Source organism: Ranitomeya imitator, chromosome 8 (assembly GCF_032444005.1).
Source record: "Ranitomeya imitator isolate aRanImi1 chromosome 8, aRanImi1.pri, whole genome shotgun sequence".
Classification (NCBI taxonomy): Eukaryota; Metazoa; Chordata; class Amphibia; order Anura; family Dendrobatidae; genus Ranitomeya; species Ranitomeya imitator.
Window position 1 is genome coordinate 3,269,712 of NC_091289.1, and position 13,650 is coordinate 3,283,361.

A 13,650-nucleotide genomic window follows, 5' to 3' on the forward strand; every position below is an offset into this window, starting at 1 on the left:
CCCTGTTATCAGCCATTACTGGGGAGGAGACTGCAATCTATTACTCCCTGTTATCAGCCATTACTGGGGGAGGAGACTACAATCTATTACTCCCTGTTATCAGCCATTACTGGGGAGGAGACTGCAATCTATTACTCCCTGTTATCAGCCATTACTGGGGAGGAGACTACAATCTATTACTCCCTGTTATCAGCCATTACTGGGGGAGGAGACTACAATCTATTACTCCCTGTTATCAGCCATTACTGGGGAGGAGACTGCAATCTATTACTCCCTGTTATCAGCCATTACTGGGGAGGAGACTACAATCTATTACTCCCTGTTATCAGCCATTACTGGGGAGGAGACTACAATCTATTACTCCCTGTTATCAGCCATTACTGGGGAGGAGACTACAATCTATTACTCCCTGTTATCAGCCATTACTGGGGAGGATACTACAGTCTATTACTCCCTGTTATCAGCCATTACTGGGGGAGGAGACTACAATCTATTACTCCCTGTTATCAGCCATTACTGGGGGAGGAGACTACAATCTATTACTCCCTGTTATCAGCCATTACTGGGGGAGGAGACTACAATCTATTACTCCCTGTTATCAGCCATTACTGGGGAGGAGACTACAATCTATTACTCCCTGTTATCAGCCATTACTGGGGGAGGAGACTACAGTCTATTACTCCCTGTTATCAGCCATTACTGGGGGAGGAGACTACAATCTATTACTCCCTGTTATCAGCCATTACTGGGGAGGAGACTACAATCTATTACTCCCTGTTATCAGCCATTACTGGGGAGGATACTACAGTCTATTACTCCCTGTTATCAGCCATTACTGGGGGAGGAGACTACAATCTATTACTCCCTGTTATCAGCCATTACTGGGGAGGAGACTACAATCTATTACTCCCTGTTATCAGCCATTACTGGGGGAGGAGACTACAATCTATTACTCCCTGTTATCAGCCATTACTGGGGAGGAGACTACAATCTATTACTCCCTGTTATCAGCCATTACTGGGGGAGGAGACTACAGTCTATTACTCCCTGTTATCAGCCATTACTGGGGGAGGAGACTACAATCTATTACTCCCTGTTATCAGCCATTACTGGGGAGGAGACTACAATCTATTACTCCCTGTTATCAGCCATTACTGGGGAGGATACTACAGTCTATTACTCCCTGTTATCAGCCATTACTGGGGGAGGAGACTACAATCTATTACTCCCTGTTATCAGCCATTACTGGGGAGGAGACTACAATCTATTACTCCCTGTTATCAGCCATTACTGGGGAGGAGACTACAATCTATTACTCCCTGTTATCAGCCATTACTGGGGAGGAGACTACAATCTATTACTCCCTGTTATCAGCCATTACTGGGAGGAGACTACAATCTATTACTCCCTGTTATCAGCCATTACTGGGGAGGATACTACAGTCTATTACTCCCTGTTATCAGCCATTACTGGGGGAGGAGACTACAATCTATTACTCCCTGTTATCAGCCATTACTGGGGGAGGAGACTACAATCTATTACTCCCTGTTATCAGCCATTACTGGGGGAGGAGACTACAGTCTATTACTCCCTGTTATCAGCCATTACTGGGGGAGGAGACTACAATCTATTACTCCCTGTTATCAGCCATTACTGGGGAGGAGACTACAATCTATTACTCCCTGTTATCAGCCATTACTGGGGAGGATACTACAGTCTATTACTCCCTGTTATCAGCCATTACTGGGGGAGGAGACTACAATCTATTACTCCCTGTTATCAGCCATTACTGGGGAGGAGACTACAATCTATTACTCCCTGTTATCAGCCATTACTGGGGGAGGAGACTACAATCTATTACTCCCTGTTATCAGCCATTACTGGGGGAGGAGACTACAATCTATTACTCCCTGTTATCAGCCATTACTGGGGAGGAGACTACAATCTATTACTCCCTGTTATCAGCCATTACTGGGGGAGGAGACTACAATCTATTACTCCCTGTTATCAGCCATTACTGGGGAGGAGACTACAATCTATTACTCCCTGTTATCAGCCATTACTGGGGGAGGAGACTACAATCTATTACTCCCTGTTATCAGCCATTACTGGGGAGGAGACTACAATCTATTACTCCCTGTTATCAGCCATTACTGGGGAGGAGACTACAATCTATTACTCCCTGTTATCAGCCATTACTGGGGGAGGAGACTACAATCTATTACTCCCTGTTATCAGCCATTACTGGGGAGGAGACTACAGTCTATTACTCCCTGTTATCAGCCATTACTGGGGGAGGAGACTACAATCTATTACTCCCTGTTATCAGCCATTACTGGGGGAGGAGACTACAATCTATTACTCCCTGTTATCAGCCATTACTGGGGAGGAGACTACAATCTATTACTCCCTGTTATCAGCCATTACTGGGGGAGGAGACTACAATCTATTACTCCCTGTTATCAGCCATTACTGGGGAGGAGACTACAATCTATTACTCCCTGTTATCAGCCATTACTGGGGAGGAGACTACAATCTATTACTCCCTGTTATCAGCCATTACTGGGGAGGAGACTACAATCTATTACTCCCTGTTATCAGCCATTACTGGGGGAGGAGACTACAATCTATTACTCCCTGTTATCAGCCATTACTGGGGAGGAGACTACAATCTATTACTCCCTGTTATCAGCCATTACTGGGGAGGATACTACAGTCTATTACTCCCTGTTATCAGCCATTACTGGGGGAGGAGACTACAATCTATTACTCCCTGTTATCAGCCATTACTGGGAGGAGACTGCAATCTATTACTCCCTGTTATCAGCCATTACTGGGGGAGGAGACTACAATCTATTACTCCCTGTTATCAGCCATTACTGGGGAGGAGACTACAATCTATTACTCCCTGTTATCAGCCATTACTGGGGAGGAGACTACAATCTATTACTCCCTGTTATCAGCCATTACTGGGGAGGATACTACAGTCTATTACTCCCTGTTATCAGCCATTACTGGGGGAGGAGACTACAATCTATTACTCCCTGTTATCAGCCATTACTGGGGGAGGAGACTACAATCTATTACTCCCTGTTATCAGCCATTACTGGGGAGGAGACTACAATCTATTACTCCCTGTTATCAGCCATTACTGGGGAGGATACTACAGTCTATTACTCCCTGTTATCAGCCATTACTGGGGGAGGAGACTACAATCTATTACTCCCTGTTATCAGCCATTACTGGGGGAGGAGACTACAATCTATTACTCCCTGTTATCAGCCATTACTGGGGAGGAGACTACAATCTATTACTCCCTGTTATCAGCCATTACTGGGGAGGAGACTACAATCTATTACTCCCTGTTATCAGCCATTACTGGGGAGGAGACTACAATCTATTACTCCCTGTTATCAGCCATTACTGGGGGAGGAGACTACAATCTATTACTCCCTGTTATCAGCCATTACTGGGGAGGAGACTACAATCTATTACTCCCTGTTATCAGCCATTACTGGGGGAGGAGACTACAATCTATTACTCCCTGTTATCAGCCATTACTGGGGGAGGAGACTAAAATCTATTACTCCCTGTTATCAGCCATTACTGGGGAGGAGACTACAATCTATTACTCCCTGTTATCAGCCATTACTGGGGGAGGAGACTACAATCTATTACTCCCTGTTATCAGCCATTACTGGGGAGGAGACTACAATCTATTACTCCCTGTTATCAGCCATTACTGGGGAGGAGACTGCAATCTATTACTCCCTGTTATCAGCCATTACTGGGGAGGAGACTACAATCTATTACTCCCTGTTATCAGCCATTACTGGGGAGGAGACTGCAATCTATTACTCCCTGTTATCAGCCATTACTGGGGAGGAGACTACAATCTATTACTCCCTGTTATCAGCCATTACTGGGGGAGGAGACTACAATCTATTACTCCCTGTTATCAGCCATTACTGGGGGAGGAGAGTACAATCTATTACTCCCTGTTATCAGCCATTACTGGGGAGGAGACTACAATCTATTACTCCCTGTTATCAGCCATTACTGGGGAGGAGACTACAATCTATTACTCCCTGTTATCAGCCATTACTGGGGAGGATACTACAGTCTATTACTCCCTGTTATCAGCCATTACTGGGGGAGGAGACTACAATCTATTACTCCCTGTTATCAGCCATTACTGGGGGAGGAGACTACAATCTATTACTCCCTGTTATCAGCCATTACTGGGGAGGAGACTACAATCTATTACTCCCTGTTATCAGCCATTACTGGGGAGGATACTACAGTCTATTACTCCCTGTTATCAGCCATTACTGGGGGAGGAGACTACAATCTATTACTCCCTGTTATCAGCCATTACTGGGGGAGGAGACTACAATCTATTACTCCCTGTTATCAGCCATTACTGGGGAGGAGACTACAATCTATTACTCCCTGTTATCAGCCATTACTGGGGAGGAGACTACAATCTATTACTCCCTGTTATCAGCCATTACTGGGGAGGAGACTACAATCTATTACTCCCTGTTATCAGCCATTACTGGGGGAGGAGACTACAATCTATTACTCCCTGTTATCAGCCATTACTGGGGAGGAGACTACAATCTATTACTCCCTGTTATCAGCCATTACTGGGGAGGAGACTGCAATCTATTACTCCCTGTTATCAGCCATTACTGGGGGAGGAGACTACAATCTATTACTCCCTGTTATCAGCCATTACTGGGGAGGAGACTGCAATCTATTACTCCCTGTTATCAGCCATTACTGGGGAGGAGACTACAATCTATTACTCCCTGTTATCAGCCATTACTGGGGGAGGAGACTACAATCTATTACTCCCTGTTATCAGCCATTACTGGGGAGGAGACTGCAATCTATTACTCCCTGTTATCAGCCATTACTGGGGAGGAGACTACAATCTATTACTCCCTGTTATCAGCCATTACTGGGGAGGAGACTACAATCTATTACTCCCTGTTATCAGCCATTACTGGTGGAGGAGACTACAGTCTATTACTCCCTGTTATCAGCCATTACTGGGGGAGGAGACTACAATCTATTACTCCCTGTTATCAGCCATTACTGGGGGGGAGACTGCAATCTATTACTCCCTGTTATCAGCCATTACTGGGGAGGAGACTACAATCTATTACTCCCTGTTATCAGCCATTACTGGGGGAGGAGACTACAATCTATTACTCCCTGTTATCAGCCATTACTGGGGAGGAGACTGCAATCTATTACTCCCTGTTATCAGCCATTACTGGGGAGGAGACTACAATCTATTACTCCCTGTTATCAGCCATTACTGGGGGGGAGACTGCAATCTATTACTCCCTGTTATCAGCCATTACTGGGGAGGAGACTACAATCTATTACTCCCTGTTATCAGCCATTACTGGGGAGGAGACTGCAATCTATTACTCCCTGTTATCAGCCATTACTGGGGGAGGGGACTACAATCTATTACTCCCTGTTATCAGCCATTACTGGGGAGGAGACTACAATCTATTACTCCCTGTTATCAGCCATTACTGGGGAGGAGACTACAATCTATTACTCCCTGTTATCAGCCATTACTGGGGAGGAGACTGCAATCTATTACTCCCTGTTATCAGCCATTACTGGGGGAGGAGACTACAATCTATTACTCCCTGTTATCAGCCATTACTGGGGGAGGAGACTACAATCTATTACTCCCTGTTATCAGCCATTACTGGGGAGGAGACTACAATCTATTACTCCCTGTTATCAGCCATTACTGGGGGAGGAGACTACAATCTATTACTCCCTGTTATCAGCCATTACTGGGGAGGAGACTACAATCTATTACTCCCTGTTATCAGCCATTACTGGGGGAGGAGACTACAATCTATTACTCCCTGTTATCAGCCATTACTGGGGAGGAGACTACAATCTATTACTCCCTGTTATCAGCCATTACTGGGGGAGGAGACTACAATCTATTACTCCCTGTTATCAGCCATTACTGGGGGAGGAGACTACAATCTATTACTCCCTGTTATCAGCCATTACTGGGGAGGATACTACAATCTATTACTCCCTGTTATCAGCCATTACTGGGGGAGGAGACTGCAATCTATTACTCCCTGTTATCAGCCATTACTGGGGGAGGAGACTACAATCTATTACTCCCTGTTATCAGCCATTACTGGGGGAGGAGACTACAATCTATTACTCCCTGTTATCAGCCATTACTGGGGGGGAGACTACAATCTATTACTCCCTGTTATCAGCCATTACTGGGGAGGAGACTGCAATCTATTACTCCCTGTTATCAGCCATTACTGGGGGGGAGACTACAATCTATTACTCCCTGTTATCAGCCATTACTGGGGAGGAGACTACAATCTATTACTCCCTGTTATCAGCCATTACTGGGGGAGGAGACTACAATCTATTACTCCCTGTTATCAGCCATTACTGGGGGAGGAGACTACAATCTATTACTCCCTGTTATCAGCCATTACTGGGGGAGGAGACTACAATCTATTACTCCCTGTTATCAGTCATTACTGGGGAGGAGACTACAATCTATTACTCCCTGTTATCAGCCATTACTGGGGAGGAGACTACAATCTATTACTCCCTGTTATCAGCCATTACTGGGGAGGAGACTACAGTCTATTGCTCCCTGTTATCAGCCATTACTGGGGAGGAGACCACAATCTATTGCTCCCTGTTATCAGCCATTACTGGGGGAGGAGACTACAATCTATTACTCCCTGTTATCAGCCATTACTGGGGGAGGAGACTACAATCTATTACTCCCTGTTATCAGCCATTACTGGGGGGGAGACTACAATCTATTACTCCCTGTTATCAGCCATTACTGGGGAGGAGACTGCAATCTATTACTCCCTGTTATCAGCCATTACTGGGGGGGAGACTACAATCTATTACTCCCTGTTATCAGCCATTACTGGGGAGGAGACTACAATCTATTACTCCCTGTTATCAGCCATTACTGGGGGAGGAGACTACAATCTATTACTCCCTGTTATCAGCCATTACTGGGGGAGGAGACTACAATCTATTACTCCCTGTTATCAGCCATTACTGGGGGAGGAGACTACAATCTATTACTCCCTGTTATCAGCCATTACTGGGGGGGAGACTACAATCTATTACTCCCTGTTATCAGCCATTACTGGGGAGGAGACTGCAATCTATTACTCCCTGTTATCAGCCATTACTGGGGGGGAGACTACAATCTATTACTCCCTGTTATCAGCCATTACTGGGGAGGAGACTACAATCTATTACTCCCTGTTATCAGCCATTACTGGGGGAGGAGACTACAATCTATTACTCCCTGTTATCAGCCATTACTGGGGGAGGAGACTACAATCTATTACTCCCTGTTATCAGCCATTACTGGGGGAGGAGACTACAATCTATTACTCCCTGTTATCAGTCATTACTGGGGAGGAGACTACAATCTATTACTCCCTGTTATCAGCCATTACTGGGGAGGAGACTACAATCTATTACTCCCTGTTATCAGCCATTACTGGGGAGGAGACTACAGTCTATTGCTCCCTGTTATCAGCCATTACTGGGGAGGAGACCACAATCTATTGCTCCCTGTTATCAGCCATTACTGGGGGAGGAGACTACAATCTATTACTCCCTGTTATCAGCCATTACTGGGGAGGAGACTACAATCTATTACTCCCTGTTATCAGCCATTACTGGGGGAGGAGACTGCAATCTATTACTCCCTGTTATCAGCCATTACTGGGGGAGGAGACTACAATCTATTACTCCCTGTTATCAGCCATTACTGGGGGAGGAGACTGCAATCTATTACTCCCTGTTATCAGCCATTACTGGGGGAGGAGACTACAATCTATTACTCCCTGTTATCAGCCATTACTGGGGGAGGAGACTACAATCTATTACTCCCTGTTATCAGCCATTACTGGGGAGGAGACTACAATCTATTACTCCCTGTTATCAGCCATTACTGGGGAGGAGACTGCAATCTATTACTCCCTGTTATCAGCCATTACTGGGGAGGAGACTACAATCTATTACTCCCTGTTATCAGCCATTACTGGGGGAGGAGACTACAATCTATTACTCCCTGTTATCAGCCATTACTGGGGAGGAGACTGCAATCTATTACTCCCTGTTATCAGCCATTACTGGGGAGGAGACTGCAATCTATTACTCCCTGTTATCAGCCATTACTGGGGGAGGAGACTACAATCTATTACTCCCTGTTATCAGCCATTACTGGGGAGGAGACTGCAATCTATTACTCCCTGTTATCAGCCATTACTGGGGGAGGGGACTACAATCTATTACTCCCTGTTATCAGCCATTACTGGGAGGAGACTACAATCTATTACTCCCTGTTATCAGCCATTACTGGGGAGGAGACTACAATCTATTACTCCCTGTTATCAGCCATTACTGGGGGAGGAGACTACAGTCTATTACTCCCTGTTATCAGCCATTACTGGGGGAGGAGACTACAGTCTATTACTCCCTGTTATCAGCCATTACTGGGGAGGAGACTGCAATCTATTACTCCCTGTTATCAGCCATTACTGGGGAGGAGACTGCAATCTATTACTCCCTGTTATCAGCCATTACTGGGGAGGAGACTGCTATCTATTACTCCCTGTTATCAGCCATTACTGGGGGAGGAGACTACAATCTATTACTCCCTGTTATCAGCCATTACTGGGGAGGAGACTGCAATCTATTACTCCCTGTTATCAGCCATTACTGGGGAGGAGACTGCAATCTATTACTCCCTGTTATCAGCCATTACTGGGGAGGAGACTGCTATCTATTACTCCCTGTTATCAGCCATTACTGGGGGAGGAGACTACAATCTATTACTCCCTGTTATCAGCCATTACTGGGGAGGAGACTACAATCTATTACTCCCTGTTATCAGCCATTACTGGTGAGGAGACTACAGTCTATTACTCCCTGTTATCAGCCATTACTGGGGAGGAGACTACAATCTATTACTCCCTGTTATCAGCCATTACTGGGGGAGGAGACTGCAATCTATTACTCCCTGTTATCAGCCATTACTGGGGGAAGACTACAATCTATTACTCCCTGTTATCAGCCATTACTGGGGGAGGAGACTACAATCTATTACTCCTGTTATCAGCCATTACTGGGGGGGAGACTACAATCTATTACTCCCTGTTATCAGCCATTACTGGGGGGAGACTACAATCTATTACTCCCTGTTATCAGCCATTACTGGGGGAGGAGACTGCAATCTATTACTCCCTGTTATCAGCCATTACTGGGGAGGAGACTACAATCTATTACTCCCTGTTATCAGCCATTACTGGTGGAGGAGACTGCAATCTATTACTCCCTGTTATCAGCCATTACTGGGGAGGAGACTACAATCTATTACTCCCTGTTATCAGCCATTACTGGGGAGGAGACTGCTATCTATTACTCCTGTTATCAGCCATTACTGGGGGAGAAGACTACAGTCTATTACTCCCTGTTATCAGCCATTACTGGGAGGAGACTACAATCTATTACTCCCTGTTATCAGCCATTACTGGGGGAGGAGACTACAATCTATTACTCCCTGTTATCAGCCATTACTGGGGAGGAGACTACAATCTATTACTCCCTGTTATCAGCCATTACTGGGGAGGAGACTGCTATCTATTACTCCTGTTATCAGCCATTACTGGGGAGGAGACTGCAATCTATTACTCCCTGTTATCAGCCATTACTGGGGAGGAGACTACAATCTATTACTCCCTGTTATCAGCCATTACTGGGGAGGAGACTACAATCTATTACTCCCTGTTATCAGCCATTACTGGGGAGGAGACTACAATCTATTACTCCCTGTTATCAGCCATTACTGGGGAGGAGACTACAATCTATTACTCCCTGTTATCAGCCATTACTGGGGAGGAGACTGCTATCTATTACTCCTGTTATCAGCCATTACTGGGGGAGAAGACTACAGTCTATTACTCCCTGTTATCAGCCATTACTGGGGAGGAGACTACAATCTATTACTCCCTGTTATCAGCCATTACTGGGGGAGAAGACTACAATCTATTACTCCCTGTTATCAGCCATTACTGGGGGAGGAGACTACAGTCTATTACTCCCTGTTATCAGCCATTACTGGGGGAGGAGACTACAATCTATTACTCCCTGTTATCAGCCATTACTGGGGAGGAGACTGCTATCTATTACTCCTGTTATCAGCCATTACTGGGGGAGAAGACTACAGTCTATTACTCCCTGTTATCAGCCATTACTGGGGAGGAGACTACAATCTATTACTCCCTGTTATCAGCCATTACTGGGGGAGACTACAATCTATTACTCCCTGTTATCAGCCATTACTGGGGGAGGAGACTACAATCTATTACTCCCTGTTATCAGCCATTACTGGGGGAGGAGACTACAGTCTATTACTCCCTGTTATCAGCCATTACTGGGGGAGGAGACTACAATCTATTACTCCCTGTTATCAGCCATTACTGGGGAGGAGACTACAATCTATTACTCCCTGTTATCAGCCATTACTGGGGAGGAGACTGCAATCTATTACTCCCTGTTATCAGCCATTACTGGGGGAGGAGACTACAATCTATTACTCCCTGTTATCAGCCATTACTGGGGAGGAGACTGCAATCTATTACTCCCTGTTATCAGCCATTACTGGGGAGGAGACTGCAATCTATTACTCCCTGTTATCAGCCATTACTGGGGGAGGAGACTACAATCTATTACTCCCTGTTATCAGCCATTACTGGGGAGGAGACTGCAATCTATTACTCCCTGTTATCAGCCATTACTGGGGAGGAGACTACAATCTATTACTCCCTGTTATCAGCCATTACTGGGGGGAGACTACAATCTATTACTCCCTGTTATCAGCCATTACTGGTGAGGAGACTACAATCTATTACTCCCTGTTATCAGCCATTACTGGGGGAGGAGAGTACAATCTATTACTCCCTGTTATCAGTCATTACTGGGGAGGAGACTACAATCTATTACTCCCTGTTATCAGCCATTACTGGGGAGGAGACTGCAATCTATTACTCCCTGTTATCAGCCATTACTGGGGGAGGAGACTACAATCTATTACTCCCTGTTATCAGCCATTACTGGGGAGGAGACTGTAGGACTGGAGACCACAATCTTTTACTCCTTGCTAGGAGCAGCACTTGTCTTGTGAGCTCCAGCACTTCCAGGAGGAGGCCCAGAGTCGGCCTCTCTTCTCCCCAGGGAGAGGCAGGCTTCCTTGGAGGCCGGCATGGATTCCCAGGCTTCTGTTCCCCGGTCTGTGCCGGCGGGGGACAGAGAGCAGCAGCAGCAACCGGCCCAAGAGGGACTGAGGAGGTCGGGACGGGTGAGAAGAACCATACTCACCTACACCAACCCTGAGACGGCTCATCGTCCGCCCAGAGAGGGAGACAGGGGCGCCCCAGGCCCCAGGAAGGAGAGCCCAGGAACATCCTGGGGGGAGACGAGCTCCGGCGAGTCCACGAGTACCTTCTCCTCCCGAGTGGTCGCCATGCTACGTGAATACGAGGACGCCGGCAAAGCACTGACCGGGCTGAAGGACGAGCTGCGGGTGGCTCGGGTCCTGAACACCCAAGCCTCTAGCAAAGAGAAACCCGCGACCTCCCAGAGGTTCAGAGCCCTCAGAGATGAGGTGGTCCGGTTAGTGCTCCTCCGAGAGGGGATTGAGAAAAGCGCAGGTCCGTTCTTGGAGAGAACCAGCGGCGGTTCTCAGAAATGAAGGGGTTAAATACCTCAGGAGAGCCGCCAGCCGCCGTCCTAAGCGACGAGGAGGAGGAGGACGACGTGGCTGTGACTGGAGTCCTACAAGCTGGAACCAGCCGGGAGAGTGAGTCGCAGAGCCGACAACAGGGGAGCGGCCTCCCGGCACGGCAGAGGACTCCGACAGCACAGGCTGGAGTGTCAGCGGAGGAAGAGGAGGAGGGCGGTCTGCTAGAGGAGGAAGAGGAGGAGGGCGGTCTGCTAGAGGAGGAAGAGGAGGAGGGCGGTCCGCTAGAGGAGGAAGAGGAGGAGGGCGGTCTGCTAGAGGAGGAAGAGGAGGAGGGCGGTCTGCTAGAGGAGATCCGACAGCTGGAGTCTCCAGTGAACCTGGACCGCTTTTCCTTTGGTGAGGACGAGCCAGCAGAGGAAACCAAGAAGAGGAAGAAGACGACGAAGGAGACCGCACGGGAGGTGGTGAGTTACAGATATGTACTGATGGATGATGTTACACCTACCGCCTCCTGTGTAAACCTCACCAAACCTAAAGGCACGGGCTCTGCAGTGGGTCCGGGGCATAGACAAGGTGGGGAGAGGAGGAGGACGTCCGGCGGTGCTGCCGTCTGTGCGGGGAACAGTGCAGGGGGCGAGGCTGTGGTGGTACTCACGGCGCCGGACATAGGGGACCCCGAGGAGTTTCCCTCCCTGCCCTTTGCGGCTAAGCCGGTTATCACCGGGGCTGAGGGGGGCGAGGGGGATGTCCACGGCGTTGCGAAAGGGGGACGGTGTGGGCAGACTCCATCTCTGCTCACTACGGCTGAGCCGGCCGACGCCGGGGCTGTGGGGGGCAGGTCCGAGAGACTTGGTGCGGCGAAAGGGGGGCGCACTGTTGTGACAGGGGCGCAGTGCGCCTCAGAGAAGAGGCATGTGGCTGCGACAGGAGAGCAGCAAGTCCAAAAAGGACAAAAAAAGCAGGAAAAATCATCTGTGGGGAACACTGGGCGCCCTGCTGCGACGGGGGGACAGAGTGCTCCAGCGCCCAAACGTGACACCAGGACCCCGAAGTCTGTGGGTGCGGGGCAGGCGGCGCCCCCCGACAAGCAGCAGGCCCAGGATAATAAAATACAAACTGCTGCAGTGGGGGGGCAAGGTGCTCCAGAGACACAACACAGCACCAATCAAGGGAAACCGGGTGTGGTGCTACACCCCTCCCCCGGTCCAGCAGGTGTGAGTGCAGAGAAGCCAGACACAAGTGAGGAAGGAATGGATGTGGAAGGTGCAGAGAACACTGGGACAAATGGTGGTGACAATACTGGTAATAAAGTGATGGGAAGTGATGGCAATGGTAAGGGGAATGATGGGAGTAGTGGTGGAGTGAATGGTGGGAGTAGTGGTGGAGTGAATGATGGGAGTAGTGATGTTGCAAATGATGGGAGTAGTGGTGGAGTGAATGATGGAAGTAGTGATGTTGCAAATGATGGGAGTAGTGGTGGAGTGAATGATGGGAGTAGTGGTGGAGTGAATGGTGGGAGTAGCGGTGGAGTGAATGGTGGGAGTAGTGGTGGAGTGAATGGTGGGAGTAGTGGTGGAGTGACTGTTGGGAGTAGTGGTGTTGCAAATGATGGGAGTAGTGGTGGAGTGAATGAGGAGAGCATTACTGGTGTTGGTGGAGGGGAAGCAGGTAGTGGTCCCGCTGCCCCCCCAGCGGTGGCGGGGGCTTCAGCCCCAAGCTATTCAGGAGCTGTCACTGCTGGGGGTAGTAGTGCGCCCTTGTCTGGTGACCCTGAGGATGGTGACTTGCAGCAGCGCTTCCTGGACGCCCTAAGGAGAGGGGAGAGTTCCATCAATGTAGAGGGGAGG

The 13,650-nt window shown here is 48.1% G+C and overlaps 1 protein-coding gene across 2 annotated transcripts in view; it reads left to right on the forward strand.

The window, feature by feature from the left end:
• The first annotated feature begins 12,125 nt into the window (after positions 1–12,125).
• The window catches only part of GNAI2 (G protein subunit alpha i2), an 89,618-nt gene continuing 88,093 nt past the window's right edge, over positions 12,126–13,650 (forward strand). Inside the window, exon 1 of one of the 2 annotated variants that reach the window (XM_069736029.1) lies at positions 12,126–12,267. The gene's annotated coding sequence lies outside the window, so the exon portion shown is untranslated. The remainder of the gene's footprint in view (positions 12,268–13,650) is intronic. The other variant, XM_069736030.1, reaches the window with a different exon arrangement.